The sequence below is a fragment of the Somniosus microcephalus genome, chromosome 5, assembly GCF_052327205.1.
Source record: "Somniosus microcephalus isolate GS21.2 chromosome 5, FLI_Smic_1.0, whole genome shotgun sequence".
Lineage (NCBI taxonomy): Eukaryota > Metazoa > Chordata > Chondrichthyes > Squaliformes > Somniosidae > Somniosus > Somniosus microcephalus.
In genome coordinates this window covers 283,538,560-283,564,214 of record NC_140991.1, presented here as the reverse complement: position 1 = coordinate 283,564,214, position 25,655 = coordinate 283,538,560, and positions in this window count along the sequence as shown.

Sequence of the window (25,655 nt, the reverse complement as noted above, 5' to 3'; positions counted from 1 at the left end):
GTGAGGCTCATTCTGCATTCAAACCATGCTATATTGTGGCTGGGATTGCTTAGTGGTGACACAATGTGGCGAAAGTGAAAAATCAATAGGTTTCTAATTACCAGCGTGGAACTGATGAAATTACTGAAAAATGTAAGTTTGATATATTCTCACAAGGCTATGGTTTTCCTTAGAAATTTCTTTAAAAAAAAAACATATTCAATTATCTTGGGATCATTTTCTGAATCCAGATGGTCCCAGTTTCCTGGAGGTGAGGAGCAAAACTTCATGTCTGATCCTGTGCAGCAGTAAATTCAGTCTCATAGTTCTGTATTGCTTTATTACTTCATCAGACCACCTGATTGGTTCCTTAGGAAGGTTGAGGGCATTTTAAGGTTCAATAAACAGTGCTGCTGCAATCACTGAAATAAGCCATACGATCTTTAGCATACCAACAATGTAAACAGCAGGTTGGCTAACTTACTGCAGAGATTTAATCAGCTGGCAGCTCCGCAGTGCAGAATTAATTAAGCCTTTGCCGATTTTTTTTTAAAGCGTTACTATTTGAAGGAATCTGACCTGGACACCTCTGCAGCCTTCACAGCTCAATGTCCTTGACAAAGCATGGTGGGAGGCCACAATCTGACCAGCTAAAGCTACGATGGTGGAATTTCTTTGTGAATTCAACGAAAAGATTGCTTGACAGGCCGGGCATCTTCTCGACTCACTAAGACATGCCAATATCACTCTTACACAAGGGGAAAGAGGAGAGTCCCCTCATTTTACTCCTGGAGTGATTTGCCAGAGACTACCAAACCCATCTATCCAGACTGCATTAGCAATCAATAAATAACATTAATAGCTTATAAATGCTGTGTGCGATATTGCCCAACCTTGAGCTGGTCGGGTCATTTCCAGAGACACATAAAAGGGACATTCGACCTTTTCTGCTGGCATTTTCTATTTGCGACACAATAGAGACACTCATCAAGTTTGTCCTTTATTCCAGTCCTCGAGTGTCGATCGAACCAAGAATATAAACACCACACCATTCCTGTTTCACAGTCGTGGTGCTCAGTGTTTTCCACCCTCCTACGGTTTTTACTGATGATTTAGAATTTGACGCCAATTTGTTCACCAATTCTGACACAACTTAAGTGAATTGTGTCGGGAAAGAACAAAAAATATTCTTGTACATCATTGATGTTAATTTAAATACTTACGCGACATCCCATTTTTTTGTGATTATCGAGCTTGGTATTAGGATATTAGCGCTGAGGAATGGAACACTGTCCACTTCAGATATCACAGTGTCAGCATCAAAATACTTCCAGCTCAGATATAGCACAGCAACACTACGTGAAGCATAGAACTCCCTCTACTCTGTTCCAACAATGTGCCCTGGCCCAAACCTCAGAAGAGCGCCTCCTACCAGTGTGGAATTTTTCCCATTTGCCACATCAACTGTCCTAAGTAGCATTTCCAATTAGTGCCAGTTAAAGGCAAATGTGTGCTGTCGGCTCATGCCCATTAGACAGGGACTGCCTGAATTCTTTTCACATAAGATCCCAATGGTCAGCTGGCCAAAGAAACTTTCATCCCATCACTCTGGGCTGAATTTCCGCCAATATCCCAGGAGTGAAGGGACCATATATAACCCATTGCATCACACAGTTCCCATTTCCAAACCATGTAACTCCTTGGCAATTTATTTTGAACAATTGGAGACTATGACCAAAGGTGAAGCCGTATTTACCTACTGTAACATGGTGACACAAAATATTTATCATACTTCTATTGAACTCTTAGTGATATCTATCTTGATGAGATTATGCCAGGATACAATGGGCTATATCGTGGGATGTGGGCGTTGCTGGCACGGCCTGCATATTGCCCATCCCTAATTTCCCTTGAGAAGGTGGTGGTGAGCCACCTTCTTAAACCGCTGAAGTCCATTTAAGGAAGGATATACTCGCATTGGAGGCAGTTCAGAGAAGGTTCACGAGGTTGATTCTGGAGATGAAGGGGTTGTCTTATGAAGAAAGGTTGAGCAGGTTGGGCCTATACTCATTGGAGTTTAGAAGAATGAGAGGGGATCTTATTGAAACATATAAGATTCTGAAGGGGCTTGACAGGGTAGATGCAGAGAGGATGTTTCCCCTCGTGGGGGAATCTGGAACTAGGGGGCATACTTTCAGAATAAGGGGTTGCCCATTTAAATCAGAAATGAGGAGGAATTTCTTCTCTCAGAGGGTCGTGAATCTTTGGAATTCTCTTCCCCAGAGAGCTGTGGAGGCTGGGTCATTGAATATATTTAAGGTGGAGATGGACAGATTTTTGAACGATAAGTGAGTCAAGGGTTATGGGGAGCGGGCAGGGAAGTGGAGTTGAGGCCAAGATCAGATTAGCCATGATCTTATTGAATGGCGGAGCAGGCTCGAGGGGCCAAATGACCTACTCCTGCTCCTACGTCTTATGTTCTTATGTTCTCATGTGGTGAAGGTACTCCCACAGTGCTGTTGGGTAGGGGGTTCCAGGATTTTGACACAGCGACAATGAAGGAACGGCTATATATTTCCAAGTCAGGATGGTGTGTGACTTGGAGGGAACTTGGAGGTGGTGGTATTCCCATGTGCCTGCTGCCCTTGTCCTTCTAGGTGGTAGAGATTATGTGTTTGGGAGGTGCTGGCGAAGTAGCCTTAGCGAGTTGCTGCAGTGAATCTTGTAGATGGTACACACTGCAGCCACGGTGCACCGGTGGTGGAGGGAGTGGATGTTTAAGGTGGTGGATGGGGTGCCAATCAAATCGACTGCTTTGTCTTGGATGGTGTCAAGGTTTGTAGGTGGTGGAAAGGCCTTTGGAGAGTTAGGAGGTGAGTCACTCACCACAGAATGCCCAACCTCTGTCCTGCTCTTGTAGCCACAGTATTTACGTGGCTGGTTCAGTTGAGTTTCTGCTTAATGGTGACCGCCTGTATGTTGATGGTGGGGGATTCGATGATGGTAATGCCATTGAATGTTAAGGGGAGGTGGTTAGACTCTCTCTTGTTGGAGATAGTCATTGCCTGGCACTTGTGTGCCGCGAATGTTACCTGCCACTTATCAGCTCAAGCCTGGGTTTTGTGTCATGCTGCATGCGGGCATGAACTGCTTCATTATTTGAGGAATTGCGAATGGAACTGAACACTGTCCAATCATCAGCGAACATCCCCACTTCTGACCTTTTGATGGAGGGAAGGTCATTGATGAAGCAGCTGAAGATGGTTGGGCCGAGGACACTGCCCTGAGGAACTACTGCAGCAATATCCTGGGGCTGAGATGATTGGCCTCCAACAATCACAACCATCTTCCTTTGTGGTAGGTAATTTTCCTCCTGATTCACATTGACTTCAATTTTACGAGGGCTCCTTGGTGCCACACTCGGTCAAATGCTGCCTTGATGTCAAGGGCAGTCACACTCACCTCTGGAATTCAGCTCTTTTGTCCATGTTTGGACCAAGGCTCTAATAAGGTCTGGAGCTGAGTGGTCATGGCGGAACCCAAACTGAGCATCAGTGAGAAGGTGATTGGTAAGTAAATGCTGTTTGATAGCACTGTCAAGGCATTTTCCATCAGTTTGCTGATGATTGAGAGTAGGCTGATGGGGTGGTAATTGGCTGGATTAGATTTGTCCTGCTTTTTGTGGATAGGACATACCCGGGCAATTTTCCACTTTGTTGGGTAGATGCCAGTGTTGTAGCTGTACTGGAACAGCTTGGCTAGAGGTGTGACTAGTTCTGGAGCACAGGTCTTCAGCACTACAGCCAGGATGTTTTCAGGGCCCATAGCCTTTGCTGTATCCAGCGCACTCAGCTATTTCTTGATATCACGTGGAGTGAATTGAATTAGCTGAAGACTGGCTTCTGTGATGGCATGGACCTCTGGAGGAGGCTGAGATGGAACATCCACTCGGTACTTTTGGCTGAAGTTGGTTGCAAATGCTTCAGCCTTGTCTTTTGCACTCATGTGCTGGGCTCCGCCATCATTGAGGATGGAGATGCTCATGGAACCTCCTCCTCCCATTAGTTGTTTTATTGTCCACCGCCATTCACGACTGAATGTGGCAGAACTGCAGAACTTTGATCTGATCCGTTGGTTGTGGGATCGCTTAGCTCTGTCTATAGCATGCTGCTTCCGCTGTTTAGCATGCATGTAGTCCTGTGTTGTAGCTTCACCAGTCTGACACCTCATTTTCAGGTACACCTGATGCTGGTCCTGGAATGCTCTTCTACACTCCTCATTGAACCAGGGTTGGTCGCCTAGCTTGATGGTAATGGTAGAGTGAGGGATAAGCTGGGCCATGAGGTTACAGATTGTGATGGAATATAATTCCGCTGCTGCTGTTAAATATAAATCCTTCAACTAAATGACTGAAGCCATTGGGGGAGAAATTGGGTGCCTTTGCGCCTCCCAGGGGCGCCAATGGGGCGCTGCCGGATTTGCGACCGGGCGCGGCACTAGTACCGACACCCGCGAAATTGAGCTGGAGGTTTGCGGTGGCGGTAACCACTAGCGCCACGATCTCCTGCGCCCAGAGATCATGACATCATCCAGGTGCGCAGCGCCCCAGCTCAGAAATTCACTCTCATCCCCTGCCTGAGCGCCTGCCGTTAGCAACAACAGGTACAGGAGGCGGTTTGTAGTCAGATGAGCGCTGGAGGAGTGCTATATAAAGGGGTCAACTTCCGGGGTTTCTTTATTGGCAAACAATGCTGCCTTGTCAGTTTGACACAAGCAGACAGGCGTTTTGACCCATTTGACCGTTTTCAACTTGAAGGAGTATTCTGGCTGAGAAAAAATTATCACTTTCATTTGGGCTACATTTGATAGCCCAACATTTCCATCATTTAATGGGGGCTGTACTGGCACTGGACCTTGCCCTCCAGCGTCACCGTCGGAGGCAGCGGAGGCAGAGAGAAAGATTGCAAAAAGTAGCCAGAGGGAGGAGGGCCAACAGGGCTCTCAACAGGAGGCATTACCCTCCCAGGGTATTCCAGGAGCACTTCTCCTACATTCATTTCTCAGAGGGGCCGTGCCTTAGAAGGCTCCGCTTCAGCAAGGAGGTGGTCACAGAGCTTTTCCTCCTCCTGCAGCCAGACCTCCAGCCTCAGCTCAGGACCAGGATGTCTCTCTCAGTGGCAGTTAAGGTCACAGTCGCTCTCAATTTCTATGCCAGTGGCTCCTTCCAGGCTTCAACAGGGGATATTGCAAACATTTTGCAGTTTGCCATCCATTGCTGCATCCGGGAGGTAACAGTCGCTCTCTACAGAAGAAGGGAATACATCTCATTCCCCATGACCAGGGAGAAACAGGATGAACGCTCATGTGGCTTTGCAATGATAGCGGGCTTCCCCATGGTTCAGGGTGCCATTGACGGCACCCACGTGGCATTGCGGGCACCTCATCACAATGCAGAGGCGTTCTGCAACTGCAAAGGCTACCACTCTCTGAACGTTCAGTTGGTGTGCAACCACAGACAGCGCATCCTCGCCGTCAATGCCCGCTATCCTGGCAGCAGTCACGATGCATTCATCCTGCAACAGACCGGTGTCCCAGCACTGTTCCACCCACCACATGAGGCTCGCGGCTGGCTGCTCGGAGACAAGGGTTATCCACTCGCCACCTGGCTGATGACACCTCTCCACAACCCCAACACTACTCCTCAGCACACATACAATGACAGCCATAGCGCCACCAGGAACCTGATTGAACAGACTATCGGCATGCTAAAGCAATGGTTCCGCTGCCTTGACCAATCTGGAGGAGCCCTGCAGTACTACCCTGACCGAGTCTCCGTTTTCATTGTTGTGTGCTGCATGCTGCCCAACCTGGCCATTCTGAGGGCCCAGCCATTGCCAACAGGGATTGCAGGTCCACCTCAGGAGGAGGAAGAGGGAGAGGAGGAGGAGGTGGAGGAGGAGCATGAAGAGGAGGAGGAGCAACAGCAACGGAGGAGGGAGCCACTCAGTGTTGCTTCTGCAAGGGCCGTGCGTAAGCGCCTCATTAGACAGCGCTTCCAATAAATAATATATCACATGGCGTTTGTGCAGCACAACCACATCATTACATCCAGCTCGCAGCCCCTATCACGGGGCAAAGGTCAAATGAGAAACATCACAAAATGTGCAATGCCAAATTAACAATTTATTATCGAACACAACTCTCTCTTATGAAACACAACTATTCATAAAGAAACACAACAATATATTTACAAACACATCAATTTATTAACACACACTACCCCCATTTGCTAATAAAGTATTCTTTACTCCCCCTTCTTCTATGATTTCCCTTCCCCCTTGAGTTCCCCCCTTCCCACCCTATGCTCCTCCATAATGTGGCCCCAGTGGCTGCAGCAAGGCAGGTGGAAGGCTGCTGAGTCTGGGAGCCACATCCCTGAAAAGTGTGAGGTGATGCATTTTGGGAGGACTAACAAGGCAAGGGAATACACAATGAATGGTAGGATCCTAGGAAGGACAGAGGATCAGTGGGATCTTGGTGTGCATGTACATAGATCCCTGAAGGCAGCAGGACAGGTAGATAAGGGCCTAGAAATTCAGTATAGCCACTTTTGGGGCGGAAAAGTCGGGCGGCCGCTAAAGTTTGCGCCCGGCGCAAAGTCGAGGCCACTTCGCTGATATTCAGTAGCTTCACCCTAAGAGTTTGCTCGAGCGCTAAAACTGGCGTTACACAACTATCTTTAGGCGCAAAGCCGGCGGTGCTGAGCTAAACCGCCGAGGCCGGGCGCAGCGCAGGTGCGGTCATTTCTTGATTGACAGCAGGCACCCTGGCGCCGGCCAGCTCTTAAAGGGGGAAGGGTCGAGTTCGTCTGCTGCCACGCCCTGGACACTGCAGCCCTCCAGCTAGGCCTAAACACTGCTGCTGAACAGAAATAGCGCCGGGAAAGATGCAGAAGGCCCGTGAACGAGCGCAGCGCTTCACTGGCCATGATTTGAGGGTGCTGGTTAGGGCTTTGGAGAGGAGACGCAAACTCTTGTTCCCGGACAGTGGCAAGAAGCCTGCCACCAGCGTCTACAGGAAAGCCTGGAGGGAGGTCGCCCACAGGGTCACATCCAACAGCGAGGTCCCCAGGACCGGTGTCCAATGCCGGAAAAAGTTCAATGACCTCACAAGGATTGTCAGGGTGAGTCCCCTTTCCAGTGTCCTCCTCATCCTTGCATGTGCACCTCACATTATGGGCAAAGGGACCTAAAAGCCCTAATGGCCAGCCCTCATCCAGCAGCTATGGGACTGGCGTGAACATCAATTGCACATTCTGCACTTTACACACTGGCCAAGCTATTCGACCATGGGAGGCAGTGCACACAAGATCAGGGCACCACACTGGCCAAGCTATTCGACCATGGGAGGCAGTGCACACAAGATCAGGGCACCACACTGTACTTAGAGGCCGTCCTTTCTCTTGCAGGCCAAGCTGGCACACAATCAGAAGAGCCGGACTGTGACTGGGGGAGGCCGTCCCCAGATCCAGCAGCTCAGTGACCTTGAAGAGCGCGTGGGTAGCCTCATGGGTGCCCGGGTGATTGGCCCCGTTGCATCTGGAGATGCCGACCCTGTTCTGGGCACCAATGGTAAGGACATCACCTTTTGGACCTCTCTTGTCCCACTTGCGCTTCAGATCTACATCCTTTGTCACTGTCCGACCAATGCGCTGAATGCCACCATTCATGCCTCCCTCGCTGACGCCCTCTCCTCACTCTAAAGCTACTCTTGTGCCTTCCTGCTTTCAAATGGTGAGGAGGAGGTCCCTGAAGCTGCCACTAACAGCCCCTCGGAAGAGGAGGAGGAGGAGGAGGAAGAGGAAGAGGAAGGCGGCCCATCAGGGGAACCCTCTGCCGCGCCAGGGGATGCCAATGGAGGGGACACGTCTTCCCTGGAGGAGAGCCAGGGGGAAGTGTCGCAGGGGAGTGTAGCTCCTGTGCCCAGTGGCGTGCAGCAACGCGGGAAGTGTCGGGCAGCTCGGCGGCCTTCTTCCCAGAGGGGGGAAGGGTCGCAGGGGAGTGTAGTTGCTGGGCCCAGTGGCATCCAGCAACGCGGGAAGGGTCGGGCAGCTCGGCGGCCTTCTCCCCAGAGGGAGAGTCCGGCCTCCAGTCCGGAGACGGTCCTCGCCAAGGAGGTGCGCCTCCTCGATCAAATGTCCGTGGACTCGGATCGCCGGCACACCGAGTTCATGGGGGTTGTGGCACGGTTGCCTGAGGCCATCGAGTCCCTGGCTCATAGTGTGGCCGATTTCGGCGCCTCACAGGCCAGGAGTTTCGAGCAATTCGAAGCAGCACACGCCGCGAGTCGGTCCGAATTCGGGGCAGCACAGGCCGCGAGTCGGGCCGAATTCGGGGCAGAACAGGCCGCGAGTCGGGCCGAATTCGGGGCAGAACAGGCCTCGAGTCGGGCCGAATTCGGGGCAGCACAGGCAGCGAGTTGGGTGGAATTCGGGGCAGCTCACGCAGCGAGTGGCCAGGTGATCAGTGGTGCCGTGCAGTCACTGGCTGGTCTGATGCGGGCACAGACCAGGGCAGTACGGGCACTCACTGCTGCCACACTCGCTGTGTCAGCCAGGCATCGCCAGGGCACCCGCCGCACTGCAGCAGCACAGCGGTCTGTCCTTCAGCAGATTGCTGCGCATGCTGCAGTGCTGGCCCGGGCGAGTGCCAGTGTCTCAGGCGAGCAGCGAGCGCCTGCCATCAGCCAGCTTGCCCCCATTCCTGCAGCCGCCACTGCCACTCCCCCAGTGGAGCTGCGACGAGCTGCTGGAGAGACTGCTGCTGCCCAGCCACAGCTGCAGCAGTCACCAGCCGGCCCCTCGAGGGCCAGAGCTCGTCTAGGCCGACCCCCAAGGGCATCTGCCGTCACGCCATGTGCCCCTCAGGAGCCTTCCCCCAGCCTTGCAGCAGCCACTGGGCACACTTTGAGGAGGAGCAGCAGGGCGGCCAGGGGCCGCAAAAGGCTGGTCAAGGAATCGCCCTCGCGGGCCACAAAGTAGAGGGTGTGGGCAAATGTGTTTTTATATGGGGATGGTTGTTTTTATATGGGGATGGTTGTTTTGTTTATGGGGATGGTTGTTTTTGTAAGGCCGAGGATGAAGGCCATTTTTGTGGAAATGTTTTGTTATTCCTCCCCAGGTTGTGGGAGTGAGTCATGTGTGTGACTGTTTTTTGGGGGTGTTGTCTGTTTTTGGGTTTCATGTGGGAAGGGCCCTGAGTTTGTTCAATAAAGCATTTTATTTATTCAGCTTGTCCATGTTTGATGTTTGAAGTGGTTGTTGCCTTAACCGGCTGAGGGCTTGCGGAGCGGCTGCATTCAGGTCCCTTCATTGCCACAAGCCATTCCCTGACAGGGGGCCTAGAAGTGACGTTCAATAAGCCGCCGACGGGCGGCCCTTGGACCTTGTGCCTCCCTCCTGGGCTGGTACTCCTCCTCCTCCTCCTCCTCCTCCTCCTCATGCTCCTCCTGCTCCTCCTCCTGAGGTGGTGCTCCAGCGTGAGGTGGCAGTGCCTGAGTCCTGCGGATAGCCAGGTTGTGCAGCATGCAGCAAACGACCACGACCTGGGAGACTCTCTCCGGCGAATACTGCAGAGATCCGCCGGAACGATCCAGGCAGCGGAACCGTTGCTTGAGGACGCCAATCGTTTGTTCTATGATGTTCCTAGTGGCTTGATGGCTTTCGTTGTATGCCTCCTCAGCAGGGGTCCTGGGCGCGCGGAGCGGGGTCATGAGCCAGGTACACAAAGGATAGCCTTTGTCCCCGATAAGCCATCCTCTTGGGGGAGGCTGTGCCTGGAACATGTCAGCCACAGTAGTCTGTCGCAGGATAAATGCATCGTGCTGCTGCCTGGAAAGCGGGCATTGACAGCTAGGATGCGCTGCCTGTGGTCACACACCAGCTGTACATTGAGGGAATGGTAGCCCTTCCGGTTGCGGTAATCCTCGGCATTGTCGATAGGTGCCCGCAAAGCCACATGCGTGCAGTCAATGGCGCCCTGCACCATGGGGAAGCCCGCTATTCTTGCAAATCCCACTGCACGCTGCTGCTGCTTCTCCAGGGTCATGGGGAAGGAGATGAATTGGTGTCTCCTTCTGAAAAGGGCATTGGTCACCTGGCGGATGCAGCAATGCACGGCGAACTGGGATATGTTAGCAATGTCTCCAGCAGCGGCTTGGAAGGAGCCGCTTGCATAGAAGTTCAGAGCCACCGTGACCTTCACTTCCACCGACAGAGACGTCCTGCACCTCAGCTGTGGACGCAGATCTCTGTGAAGCAGCTGGCAGATCTCTGCAACCACCTCCCTTCTGAAGCGCAGCCTCCTAACACACTGCGCGGCAGGCATGTTGAGATAGGAGACCTGCTGGCGGTATTTCCTGAGTGGGTAAGGCCTACGTTGCCGACGCCTGTTGCCCCCTCTGCGTCTAGCCAGGGCTGCCCCTCTTACACAGCGTCTGCGAGCCCTTCGCACATAATGCTGAAACTGAGGGTTGGCACCCCATGCAGCCCCCATAATATACTGGCAAACAATGACCTCACAATGAAGGCGAATTGCCAAGCTCTGGCCTGAAGCCAAAAATACCTCTCCTATGTTGGGCCAAAGCAGTAAGCTCTCTTCCTTGGTCTCTGTCCATAAATCCGTTGCACAACAGTGATTGCTGCAAAATGGCTGGCCTTTATAGTTCAGGGTAAGTGCCCTTTAATTTGCGCTCCCCGCGGCCCACATGGCCTCTGCTGCGTTCCAGTTCACAGTTCTTAGGACCGCCACGCCCACATTGGGCGGGCGCGACTGAAGTTCCGGATTGGGGCGCACAAAGGGCGTTGCACGAGGAAATGACGTCATAATCTGCGCGCGCAGCTGAGCGCGCGCAAACACTTTGCGCCGGCGCTAAATGTCTACTGAAGTTGGGCGTAGGCGCAGACCGCGCTGCGCCCGGCCGCTAAGTGCCTAGCGCTCGAGATCTACTCCTCCTAAGGCGCTAACGGCTGGCGCACGCAACTGAATTTCTAGGCCAAGGTGTTTAAAAAGGCATTTGGGATACTTGCCTTCATTAGCCGAGGCATAGAATATAAGAGCAGGGAGGTTATGATGGAGCTGTACAAAATGCTAGTTAGGCCACAGCTGGAATACTGTGTGCAGTTCTGGTCGCCACACTATAGGAAGGATGTGATTGCATTGGAGAGGTGCAGAGGAGATTCACCAGGATGTTACCTGGGCTGGAGCGCTTCAGCTATGAAGAGAGACTGGACAGGCTGGGGTTGTTTTCCTTAGAGCAGAGAAGGCTGAGGGGGGACCTGATTGAGGTGCACAAACTTATGAGGGCATAGATAGGGTAGATAGAAAGGAACTTTTCCCCTTAATAGAGGGGGCAATAACCAGGGGGCATAGTTTCAAGGTAAGGGGCAGGAGGTTTAGAGGGGATTTGAGGAAAAACTTTGTCACCCAGAGGGTGGTTGGAATCTAGAACTCACTGCCTGAAAGGGTGGTAGAGGCAGGAACCCTCACAACATTCAAGAAGCATTTAGATGAGCACTTGAAATGCCATAGCATACAAGGCTATGGACCAAGTGTTGGAAAATGGGATTAGAATAGATAGGTCTTGATGGCCGGCGCGGACACGATGGGCCTCTTTCTGTGCCATATAACTCTATGACTCTATGAGCCAGAGACTGCAGATGGCCTTGCAAGACGCCCTCGACTAGCTCTGGGCCTGAAAGGCCCGGCTACAGACTGCACCACCTCAGCATGGACGGCAGCAGTCTGGGATGGCTGGGTTACAGGCTGTGACAAGTGCAATGGCAGAGTGGCAGTGGTGGGAGCAGGAATGCTGTCAGCCTGAGAGAGGACAGCAGCTTCCTGCTCGACCGACACACTGCCACTCCCCTGGGGCATACCCTCAGCATCCGGAGCAACCTGCTCGAGCACAGATTGCTGGCCTGCTGTGGCACCGTGAGATCCCCAGTGGACTGTGGGCAACCCAGCAAAGATGGCAGCAGTCAGCGCTTGCGTGGCATCCATCTGAGATTGCATGAGAGCAGTCTGAGATTGCATGCAAGCAACCACTGACTCCATTACAACACTAAGCCGTTGCGTTGCTTCAGCCTGTGCTGCAATAGCTGCTGTCACCTCACCCATGACATGCAGCATGAGGTCTGGGTCCCGACAGTCTCTCTGCGAGTTGACCATCCTTTGAAAACTGCCAAGGATGGGCTCAATGGTGTGCACAGAGATGAGTGCAATGTTGGAGCCTGACTCCTCCAAGCTCCTAGCCAGTGCATCCATGCTCTCAGGCACCCTTAACATTGCACCCATGAGCTCGGTGTGCATGCCCATCGCCCATGTGGTCATCGCCTCCACATCGAGGTCTTCATCTGAGTCCTGTGCAGCAGAACTTGTACGTGAACTAACCCTCCGGGGAGATGGCCTCGAGCTTCCCTTTCCCCGTGGTGTTGCTGCAGCCCGCTGGGTCCCGGAGCTTCACCCACATCAGAGCCATGTACTGGGCTTCCCTCCAGCGATCGCGTCGCCCCATTATCGGACCTAGCGCCTTCGGGAGACACAGGCAGTGAGGCTCTGGCTTGTTCTTCCTCCTCCTCTCCTGCATCGCTGCCACTGGGAGGCTGAGGGACAGGCTAGTCATGTGGTGGCTGATTATCTGAAAGCCTAAAGGCACAAGAGTGGGGTTAAGGTCAGGGGAGGTGGGGCAGGAAGAGAGCAAGGAATGGAGACAGTAGACTTAGGTGGAAAGTGGGAAAGGTTTGTGATGTGAGGGGGAAGTGGTATGAGAGAAGAGGGCGAGGTGATGAACATACCATTGTTGTCCCCAAGGGGGTCGACGTCTCCAACGGCCACAGTTCCCATGACCTGGGCGGCAATGATGCGGCCCACTTGCTCCTCCAGGTCTGTAAGGGGGGTGCAGGTCCGCCTCACCTCCTCCTGTTCTTACTGCTCCCTCCTGTTGTGAGCAAGCTGGGCCTGCAGGGAAAAGGAAAGCGTGTGAGTGAGTGTGCAGCTGTGTGTTTGGCATATGTGCCTACCTTAGTTGAATGGCTGTCAATGTATGCTAGGCGTGAGACGTGCATGTCACTTTTAGTAGGTGGGCATAGTTGGTGGGTGAGTGTTGGGGATGTGGAGGTTTTTGAAGCATCTACTCACCCTGACCACCCAAGTGAGGTTGTTGAATTTCTTCTGGCACTGGGTGGGAGTTCTGGGGAACACACTTCTGGGTGATTTCCCTCCACATCCTCCTAAAGGCCTGTGGCAATGGCCTCCTGCCAGCGTCGAGGAAGAGCACTGCCCATTGGCGTACCACGGCCGCGACCAGAGCCTCCAAGGTGTGGTCGCTGAACCGGCTCTCTCTGTCTCTGGGCCTCTGATCAGCCATTGGTTGCTTGAATGAAGGCTTGCAGCTCCTTGCAGGCCCAGTTCACAGGCCGCAATGATCACAGTGAGGCTGTGCAGCATGATTGAACCTCCCCTTTATGAACTGGAAGGCGCCGGTTTGTCTGAGGACTCTCTAATTGACAGCGCCGGAACTTGATTAGCGCTCTGAAGGTAGCACCCCGCTCTGCGACATTAACGCCCTAAGAGAAGTGTGCAGTGCTTGATTTAGCGCTCCACTTCCCTCTTGGGGCACTAAAACTCAATTTCGCATTTGCCGGCACTAATTAGCGCCATGTGCTAAAGTTAGCGCCCAGGCGATGTTAATGCCCCAAAATGGACAATACCGAAATTTTCCCCCATGGGGGAAGAAATTCAGTATCTCCCCATTTGGGGCACAATTATCGGCTGGGCACAAAGTTTAGTGCATGGCGCTAATTATCGCCTCCGACTGCAAACTTGGCTTCTATCGCCCCTGGAGGTGATTGGAGCACTAAATCGGGCGCTACACACCTCTCTTAAGGTGCAAAGGCCGAGGAGCGAGGCGCTACCTCAGAGCACTGGCGAAGCTCATATGATGTCAATCTGCAATGGAACAAAGGGGAGGGTCGATCTTGCTCTCCATCCACACCCTGCTCATTGCAGCTTTGAATCTCGGCCTGGAGAGACCTGTACATCAATTCTGCTGGAAAGAACAATGGAGAGGCCCAGGGAAAGAGCTCAGAGTGCAGCCCCCACAGTCTCTTCTAAATCGATGCAAGGAAGGACAAATCAAAATGAACCTGCAAAGTGCTGCTCAGTACCCAAAACTCCTTCACACAGCGTTGAATCTCTCCAGAAGTCTCTCTCTCTCTCTCTTTCTCTCTCTCTCTCAGAATGCGTGGTGCAAAAATGTCACCAACAAAAAAAGGCAGGAAGCGGTCGCCTTTAAATAGCGCTCCCCCAGTCCCTTCCTGACTGCAAAATGCTCCCCTCAACCTGTCGTTGCTAGCGGCAGGCGGTAAGGCAGGGGGCGCCACTCAATATCCGGTCCGGGGCGCTACCGGGGCATTGCACGCTCGACTGACGTCACGATCTGCGGGCGCAGGAGATCGTGGCGGTAGTGTTTAGCGCCGCCACAAAAGTCTGGTCAATTTCGCGGCCGGCGCAAACATCGCCGCGCCCGGGCGCTAGTTGCTTTATGACCCATTAGCGCTCTCTGAGAGCGGTAACGGGAGGCGCAAAGCAACCGAATTTTTCCCCCATTGTATTTAGTTCCTGTCATAAATTACGTTCCCTGACCACTGTTTCTGTAGTGTCCGTGTGTAGATAAAGACACTGAAGACAGGAGTTGGTTCATAGGTATTTACTAAGCAAGTCTGGGGGGGGGGGGTTTCTAAAGGATATACACAATACACAGGCTTATATAGCCCAAGTGGCAATTACCGGCATTACGCACACCTGGGGCTCTTAAAGGCACATACACCACAATTCCTCCCCTTCTAGCTAACTAGTACATCATATTTTAAGTAATTATTAATTACATGTTATATGCAAAATAATATACATTGCTGTATTAATTAATTATAAGTTAGTCTCTCAGGAGGCTTCCTGACTCGGTCCGGATAACGCCTCGGGGGTGTAGTAGTTTCTGGTGGTGTAGTAGGTTCTTCTGGCAAGGCTGATTCGGCTTGAAGGCCAGTGTCGGGTTCATCGGGCTCCAGTATCACCGGATCGGAGGTAGATATGGGTATCTCTACTTCATCGTTAGATGTATAGAGTGGTGGTGTAGGTTGTCCCTTTTCGGATGACTTGATGATTTGGTCAGCATGGCGCCTTATTATGCTGTCTCCGATGTCCACGGTATACATCAGTGGTCCTAATCGTGTGCAGATAGTTCCAGGCTGCCATTTCTCGGTACGGTAGTCCCGGGCCAAAACCGGTTGGCCTATCTGGAAGGCCCTAGTTGGCCTTTCATTCATGCCCTGAAACTGCCGGTTCTCCACATCCCTTCGGATGTTGGGCTTGACCAAATCCAGCTGGCATCTTAGGTTTCTATTGTAGAACATCATGGCGGGAGTTTGGTTAGTAACCATATGCGTTGCATTCCTATATGCAAATAAGAAGTTATCCACCTTGTGCTGAAGTTTTATGTCTTCATTACCCATGGCCTTGATGGTCTTCTTGAAGGTCTGGACAAACCTTTCAGCCAATCCATTGGTGGCGGGATGGTATGGGGCGGACGTGTAGTGCTTTACCCCATTGTTCTTTAAGAACTTCCTGAATTCTTCGGACACAAATTGCGGTCCATTATCAGAACATATCTGCTCCGGCAGCCCATTCCTGGCAAATATGGTCCTTAATACTGTGATGGTTTTTTCCGTGGTGGTGGAGGACATCTTTATTACCTCCGGCCACTTGGAGTGTGCATCAACCGCGATTAGGAACATTGAGTCCATAAATGGACCAGCAAAGTCGATGTGCACCCTTTGCCAGGGAGATGAGGGCCACTCCCATGGATGTAGAGGGGCTTGTGGTGGAGCGTTTTGGACCTTCTGGCATCCTAGGCAGCTTTTGGTCATTTCTTCGATGTCTCCATTGATACCTGGCCACCATACAAACGCCCTAGCTAGGTTCTTCATTTTCACTCCACCCAGATGCCCCTCGTGAAGCTCCTTTAGCACTTTATCCTGGAGTTTGGGTGGAATTACCACTCTGGATCCACACATCAAGGTTCCTCGGCACACTGACAGCTGTTCTCTTCTTTGCGAGAATGCTGGCAACAGTGGTTCGCCATTTGCTGGCCATCCCTTCACTGTTAAATCGTAGACCCGTGAGAGAGTAGGGTCATTTCTTGTCTCCCTTTCAATGGCAGAATTTGTCACCGGTAGACATTCCACTATGGTAGAGTGGAATATCTCTACTGGGTCTACTGTAGGTGCCTCTTCTATCGTTGGCAACGGTAGGCGTGATAAACCGTCAGCATTCCCATGCTGTTTTGACCCTTTGTATTCAATGTTGTATTGGTGTGCCCCTAGAAAAAGGGACCACCTCTGTAGTCTTTGTGCCGTCATAATGGGGACACCTTTTTTAGGGTTGAATATGGAGATGAGGGGTTGATGGTCAGTCAGCAAGGTAAATTTTTGTCCGTGTAGGTAATGGTTGAATTTCTTCACTCCCCATACCAGGCTGAGTGCTTCCCTGTCTATCTGGGCATAGTTACGCTCAGCTGAGTTCAATGAGCGTGACGCAAAAGCTATCGGCCGTTCCGAGCCATCAGGGAATCTATGGGACAATACCGCTCCTATGCCGTAAGGGGATGCATCACACGCCAGTCTGATTGGTAGTGATGGGTTGTAATGAGCCAAAATTTTCTCGGATGTGATTAAGTCTTTACATTTATGGAAGGCACGTTTACAGTCTTCGTTCCATTTCCAAATCACTCCTGTCTGTAGAAGATCATTAAGAGGGTGTAGAATAGTTGATAAGTTCGGTAAAGATTTATGATAGTAATTTATTAATCCCAGGAATGACCTTAATTGTGAAACATTTTCAGGTGCTGGGGCTTTTATAACTGCTTCAATTTTTTCAGGTGACTTATGCAACCCTTCCTTATTAATTATGTGGCCACAATATGATATCTGATTTTGGAAAAATTCACACTTGGGGCGATTTGCTCGTAGGCCCCGTTCTTTCAGCCTAGTGAGCACCTGCTCCAAATTGGCAAGGTGCTCGTTGTCGTTTTCTCCTGTTATAAGGATGTCGTCTAGGTAGCATTGAGTCCCCGGAATCCCTTGCAGGACTTGCTCCATAGCTCTTTGCCAGATAGCTGGAGCTGATGCTATTCCAAAAACCAGTCGATTGTACTGGTACAGGCCTTTGTGTGTGTTTATTGTGAGATACTTTTTAGAGGTCTCCTCAACCTCCATTTGTAGATATGCTTGTGCCAAGTCAATTTTTGTGAAACGTTTCCCTCCGGATAGTGAGGCGAAAATATCTTCTATCCTCGGAAGAGGATACTGTACCGTGTGAAGGACCGGGTTTACAGTCACCTTAAAGTCCCCACAGATGTGAATTTTTTTCTGTTCCTCAGAGTTATTTTTCAATGTTTTTTTCATGACTGGAACGATGGGTGTTGCCCATTCGCTCCAATCTATTTTGGATAATACGCCTGCCTTTTCCAAATTCTTCAGCTCTGCCTCGACTGCCGGACGTATTGCGTATGGCACCGGTCTTGCCTTAAAAAATTTTGGAATTGCTGTATCTTCCACTTTTATTGAGGCGGTGATGCCTTTCAAGGTTCCTAGTTTCTCTTGAAACACTTCTTTGGCGTTGGCCAAGATGTCTTTTAATCGTTCAGGTATGATGTCATCATTGTTTTTTTCCTTACTGGTCACCGTCAGTGCCTGAATGGAGTGCCAGTCTAAACGTATCTTCCTTATCCATTCACGTCCCAACAACGGTGGACCACCATCTTGTAGAATGTATAAATACAACTTTTGTATTTCTTTGCCGTTGTATACCACAGGCACCCTTATTTTTCCTTTGGGGTAGACTTTCTGCCCCGTATATGTTTTTAAGATAATGGATGTGTCTTTTAGAGGTATATGCGAAAATAGCCTCTCGTAATCTCGTCGATTTATTACGGTTAGAGCTGATCCTGTATCTAGCTCCATTTTAACTGGGGACCCTGCTATTGTGAGGGTAACCCAAATGGTTTGGTAATCCTCTTTGGCAAGTACATTATGTAATTTGAGACAGCTTAGTCTCTTGTTTCCGGAGTCGCTATCGCTATTCTGGTCTTCGGAGCTATTGTCCGTCATCATTTGTACCTTCCTGTACTTTTCTTTATTGATTTTTTGTTTTCTGTCAGTGGATTTATTTTGTCCAGATTGGCATACCCGTGCAATGTGTCCAATCTTACCACATTGCCTGCATGCTTTGCCCTTGAACCAGCAGTCCCTCTGGTTATGGGTGGATCTGCCGCAGCGATAACATCTTCCGAACTCCTGTGTCATTTTATGGGTGCCGAAGTCCTGTGTCTCTTGTTGTATCTCTGCAGCTCCTTTTGCTGCTGCTTCGTATGATACAGCCATACTGAAAGCTTTGTCCAATGTTAAATCTTTTTCAGAAAGCAGTCTTTTTTGTGTTCCTTCACTTAAGAGGCCACAAACAAATTTGTCTCGAAGATAATCCGATAGTCCTGCTCCGATCCGAATTGGCAGTACTTTGATAGCTTTCTTAATTCGTTTAGGTAATCAGCGTTACTTTCATTCTTGTGTTGATTTCTCTTGAAGAACTTGAATCGTTCCGCTATCAGCAGCGGTGTTGGGTTTAAATGCTCCTGCAGGGTATCAACAATTTCTTTAAAAGTCTTGTCCTTTGGTTTGGCTGGAGTGATTAAATTTCGTAACAGCCCGTATGTCTTTGCGCCCATTAAGTTCAGAAGTACTGAAGCTTTTTTTTCATCTGTTATTCCATTTGCAGTGCAATAAACCTCTACTCTTTCCACGTATGTGGTCCAATCTTCTATTTCGCCATCAAAAGCCTCAATATTACCAGATTTAGGCATTTCAGAAAAGATATGGCGCTTCCCGCGCTTTTTTTCCCTCTGTAGCAACGATATGGCGCTTCCTGCGCTTTCCCGCCGCTGCTACCGATAACAACGCTGTTTTACTGTGGTTTCCGTTTATTCACTGTTGGAGACTCGTTCCCGACGGAGGTCTAAACGCTGACCTGCTTGCCGCGTCGGCCGTCTCTCGAGTGCACCCTCCCAGTCCGTTATTGCTTGCCTCCGATTTCGCTCCCTGTCTCAGCTGTAGAGCCTGCCGCTGGAGCTCCAGCCTGACGCCCAGGAAGGATTAGCGCAGTACCTGTCACCAGCTTGGCCAGCTGGTGAAACCACAGTTTCTCTTACTTCCTTGAGTCTTCTGGATGCTGGAGGAATCGATGTCCTTGAGGTGCTGCCGAATTGCAGGTAAGTCCGTTTCCACTTCGTCGCCACTGTAGTGTCCGTGTGTAGATAAAGACACTGAAGACAGGAGTTGGTTCATAGGTATTTACTAAGCAAGTCTGGGGGGGGGGGGGGTTTCTAAAGGATATACACAATACACAGGCTTATATAGCCCAAGTGGCAATTACCGGCATTACGCACACCTGGGGCTCTTAAAGGCACATACACCATAATTGCTCTTAAAGGCACATACACCACAGTTTCTATCCCTCTCCCTGGTAACTGTCTGAAGCTGAGCCAGATCATTCACAAGCTTGGTGTTGTGTTTGACCCCGAAATGAGCTTCTGACCACATATCCCCTCCATCACCAAGACTGTCTACTTCCACCTCCATAACATCGTCCGACTCTGACCCTGCCTCAGCTCATCTGCTGCTGAAATGCTCAGCCATGCCTTTGTTACCTGTAGACTTGACTATTCCAATGCTCACCTGGCAGGCTTCCCATCGTCCATCCTACATAACGTGTTCCCATCCAAAACTCTGCTCCCCGTATCTTAACTCGCACCAAGCCTCATTCACCCATCACCCCATGCTTGCTGACCTACACTAGCTCCCAGCCCAACAACACCTCAATTTTAAAATCCTCAGCCTTGTTTTCAAATCCCTCTATGGCCTCTATCTCCATCTATATAACCTCCTCCAGCCCTACAAGCCTCCAATTCTGGCATCTTGCGCATCCCAGATTTTAATTGCTCCACTATTGGCAGCCGTGCTTTCAGCTGCCTTGGCCCTAAGCTCTGGAATTTGCTCCCTAAACCTCTCCACTCTGTACCTATTTCTGCTCCTTTAAAATGCTCCCTAAAACCTATCTCTTTGACCAAGCTTTTGGTCATCTGTGCTGATATCTCCTTCTGTGACTCGGTGTCAACAATTTTTTATTGATAAAGTTCTTGTTAAGAGCCTTGGGATGTTTTACTACGTTAAAGGCGCTATATATATGCAAGTTGTTGTTGCTGATGGCCCAACACACCTCATGAATGCCCAGTTTTAAGCTGCTAAATCTGTTCTGAATCTAACCCATTTAGCATGGTGGTAGCGCCACACAACACAATGGAGGTTGTCCTCAGTGTGAATATGAGACTTTGTTTCCACAAGGACTGTGCAGTGGTCACAATACTGTCATGGACAGATGCATCTGCGACAGGTAGATTAGTGAGGACGAGGTCAAGTAGGTTTTCCCCTCATATTGGTTCTCTCACCACCTGCCGCAATCCCAGTCTGGCAGCTATGTCCTTCAGGACTCCGCCTTCTTGGTCAATAGTGATGCTAATGAACCACTCTCAGTGATGTACATTGAAGTCCCCCACCCAGAGTACATTCTGTGCCGTTGCTTCTTCCAAGTGGTGGTCAACATGGAGGATTACTTATTCATCAACTGAATGAGGGCAGTAGGTGGTAATCAGCAGGAGGTTTCCTTGATGCCATGAGACTTTGTGGAGTCTGGAGCCAATGTTGAAGACACAGGGGCACTACCTCACAACTGTATGCCACTGTGCTGCCACCTCTAGTGAGTCGGTTCTGCCAGTGGGACAGGACATACCCAAGGATGGTGATGGAAAATTTGGGACATTGGCTGATAGGTATGATTCTGTAGACTATATGAGCTTGACTAGTCTGTGGGACAGCTCTCCCAATTTTGGTACAAGTCCCCAGGTGTTAGTGAGGAGGACTTTGCAGGGTTGACTTTATTGCGATGCTGGGTGGTCCATCTGGTTTTATTCTTAATGTAACTTGTAACTTTTTGTAGTGGTCACAACTGAGTGGTTTGTTGGGCCATTTCAGAGGGCAGTTAAGAGTCAATCACATTGCTGTGACTCTAGAGTCATATGTAGGCCAGGTTTCCTTCCCTAAAGGGCAATAGTTGGGGTTTTACAACAATCTGAGAGCTTCATCATCACCATTAATGATAATAGCTGTTCATTTAATTAACTGAATTCAAATTCACAAACTGCCATGGTGGGATTTGAACTCATGTTTCATGTGGATTATTAGTCTAGGCCTTGGCATTACTAGTCCAGTAACATAACCATTACGCTACCATACCCTTATGGTGCCAATTAACTGCCTTTCACATAGACTTGAACCTAATTTCATTAATGAAAAGAAGATTGAGGGGGACATGATTTAGGCCTTTGAAATGATGAGAAGGATTAGGCTATAAATTGGTTAGCCCCAGAAAATGGGTGCGGGGATCGTGATGCATAATTAACCCGTGCCTGTTAAGCAGAATGCAGGCAACACGCCAATTCATGCTGTCTGCTAATTATAAAGATTTCTGCGTACAGCCAGTGCTCCCTGCACTGTTCATTGGCTGCATGTATCAGCAGGGGCCCAATATCATTAGTAACTTATACAACTTAAAGACAGCCCACACTACTTAAAGCTAGCCTGCACCTTTTAAAGGGGCGGTGCATTCTGGCTGGAATAAGTGCAAGGAGTCATCCTGCAACTGAATCTGACCTGGGAAAGAGAGAAGAATGGCTGACCATGGCAGAGAGTAGGCCCCCAAGTTTTCGGACACTGGAGGTCTTGTTGGAGGAGGTGGAAAGGAGGAGAGATGTCCTGTAGCCTTAGGTTGGTGGGAGGCTTTGCCGATACATGATGAGAAGGCAGTGGGAACAGAGAGCCACGGAGGTTAATACCAGGAGTGCAGACCCAAGGACCTGGACGCAGTGTCGCAAGAGTTTAATGATCTCACACGAGTGGTCAAGGTCAGTGAATGCATCTTCAAATGTCATATGCTACCAACTGCACCACAAGCCTCAGTCACTGATCAATTCACCACATCCCCATCACTCACCTACCAACAATCTCTATCAATCAGGACTCATATCTAACGTTCATATGCTTCACCTCACCCTCACACACTTAGCACTGTAGCAAGCCTCACACCCACATATCACAGCTTCCACACATTGACAACCATGACAGCCACATCACCCAAACAGATTGCACGATACTCACTGACACACTTCCCTCTCTTTGTAGGAGAAGTTGGTGCACAACCGGAGGCAGCACGAACTAACCGGAGGAGGAGAGGCATGCCTGCATGTTCTAACCCCCATGGAGGAGACAGTGCTGGCCATTGCTGGGGCCGTGGCCACCAGTGGGGCTGAAGCCTTTGAAGATGACGGCATCATCATACCTAATTCTCCTCTCACATCCCACTTCTCCTTCATCCCTAACTGTCTTCTGACCTACACACTGCAGATGGTGTAAGCATGCACTTCTTACTTTCTCTTCTCCCCTCAGCATAACCCAGCCCTTATCCCTTTTTCATTTCAGATACCCAAGAACTGCAACCTGCCCAGGCAGTGGAGGAAGACCAAGAAGACAATAAAGATGCAGACACACCATCACTTGATTTCAGACTCGCAGACACCAGCTCAGATACTGACACTGCGCATAATTTAGAGGATAGCAGAGAGGCGGGATCTGCATGTGGTGAGACACCGGGCACAAGTATGTTGCAGCCTGGGCAGGGGGAAAGGAAAGCTCAGGTGCCAGCTTGCCAGAGGGTGAGGTTGCAAAATGGTTCTGCTGCAGAGGAATCAGAGGAGGACTTTGATGGGCCAGGCTACAGAAAAAGGCAGATGGGTGTACACATTGAAATGCTTGGTGCATTGGGAAGCCTGCCAGAAAGCCTGCAATGTCACGGAGCCTGGAGGAGTCTGGCACCAACTTGGCACAGGGTTTGCGCAGAGCTTGGAGCCCATACTTTACAGCATGGAATTTGTGGATCCAACCATGATGCAGCATCTGATGGCCAATGTCTCAGCTTCCATTGCAACACAAGCAGTAGCCACCCAACATCTGAGTGCTGCAGTGGAAGCTCAGACTGCTGTGAACATGGCTCTGGATACCAGTGGTCAAAAGGGTTTCACAGCAGTCCAGTAATCTGTTCTCCAACAGTTCACTAGGATTGCTGAGGCGCCGCCACGGGAGAGTAGCAGTGTTGTTCTCTCTCTGGCTGACAGCATTCATGCTCGCACCCCTGCCACTCCGCCAGTGCCCTTGCTGTTGCCTGCCAGCCAGCCAGCACAGACTGCTGCCATCCATGCTGAGGTGGTGTGGTTTGAAGCTGGGCCTTCTAGGCCCATAGCTGCTCGAGGTCATCCTTCAAGACCATCTGCAGTCTCCCACACAAAGTCAGCAGCCTTCCACCAGCCATGCTGCAGCCACTGGGGTAGCACTGCGTAGGAGCACTAGGTCAGGCAAAGGCACACGGATGACAGGCATGATTTCATTTATAAATTTGGATTGGAATGCAAATTTTGTGCTGCCGTTTATTTTTGCATTGTGGGCAAGAGGACAATGTGATGTTGAGTGACAGAGGTAAGGTAAGGAGTGTGGGACGGTTGGTGAAAGGAGAATTGGGGTTGAGGTTACTGGTATCGCTCTTGAATTAGTTGTTCATGTACAGCCCAGTCAGCAAGGGGCTATCTAGATGGCAGCCTCCTTTTCTGTTCCTCCTCTTCATCCTCCTCTGCTTCCACCTCTGCCTCCTCCTCTTTCACCTCCTCATGCTCCTGCTCCTCAGCTTTTCACTTTATAGGTGGTGGCAAAGGCTGCTCCCTCATGATGGCAAGGTTGTGCAGCATGCAGCAGACCACAACAAATCTTGAGACCTGCTCAGCCGAGTAGTGCAGGACTCCTCTAGAGCGGTCCAGGCAGTGGAATCATTGCTTCAGGACACCAATGGTCTGCTCTATCAGATTACTTGTGGCAGCATGGCTCTTGTTGTATGCCTGCTGCGCACATGTGCGTGGGTTGTGAACCAGAGTCATGAGTCATGTGGTCAGCAGATAGCCCTTGTCACCCAGAAGCCACCCTTTGGTTTGCCGTGGTGGTTGAAATGCAGCAGGCACAGAGGACTCATGCACAATAAATGCATCGTGACTGCTGCTAGGATACCAGGCATTGACCTGCAAGATGCGCTGCCTATGGTCACACACCAGCTGCACGTTGAGGGAGTGGAATCCTTTTCGGTTCAGGTACATGGCAGATCTGACATTAGGCGCATGTAAAGAACGGCGCGTGCAGTCAATAGCACCGTGCACCATGGGAATCCTGCGATCCTTGCAAACCCTCGTGCTAGCTCAAGCTGCTTCTCTCTGGCAAGAGGGAATGAAATGAAGTTATCTCTCTTTGAATAGAGAGCCTCAGTGACCTCCCTTATGCAGCAGTGCACTGCAAGCTCCGAGATGTTGTCAATATCTCTCATAGCAGCCTGGAAGGAGCCAGATGCATAAAAGTTCATCGCCACGGTCACCTACACTGGCAATGTGATCGTTGCCCCGCTCTGAGGTTAGAATTGTGGCTGTAGCAGTTGACAGATTTCAGTGATGACCTCCTTAGTGAAATGCAGACGCTGAGGTTCAGGTCGGGGAATTACTCCGTAAACACCCTGGGCAGATATGGCCTCCTGCTGAGAGCCCTTCTCCCCCTGCTCCTCCTCCACCCTCTTCTAGCAGCTTGTCCTGCTCTGCGTGGCCTCTGCTCATTCTCCCAGTCATGCTCAATGCCAAGAGGAAGGCCTACTAGGCCACCCATGTCTGGAAACAACTGGTTTGTGCACAAGCTTTTAAGTTACCAAAAAAGTACATCAGCACCAGCCAGATCACTCCCTGTAGACTTTTGAAACTTTAAACAACTATAGAAAGCACCCAAAACATGTAGAACTGCAGCAACAGCCAGAAGAAATAAACCAGCAACTAACCTGTAAGTAGTTGATGATTCCTTTAAACAGCGCTGGTGGGGGGGTCCTTCATGCCATTGAACATGTGTTCAGATGTGGGCGGTTACAAGAGGGCATAGGCTGGTGCATGGAGCTCCAAAATGGCAGCGCTGGTGTCAAATCAGCATTGCTTGCTGATAGACGTCCTGATCTACCTGCTCTACTTCCGGCGGATGTTAGGATGCCACTTTGGAACCTTAAGGGACCTATTAACACCCAAAAAATGGCCGTTACCGAGTCCAATTTCACCCCCAATGTGTCTATAATCACGATTGCAGAACTAGAGGGCATGAATACAAAATTAACAAGCTTCACGTGAGTCTAGACTCTTGCTCTTTCTCCGTAGCCCTGTAAATTTTCCTTTCAAGTATTTATCCAATTCTCTTTTGAATTCGCTTTCAGGCAGTGCAACTCCCTTTCAGGCAGTGCATTCCAGATCACAAAAATTAGCTGTGTAAAGAAATATTTGCTCAATTCATCTTTGGTTCTTTTGCCAATCATCTTAAATTTGTGTCTTCTAGGGGG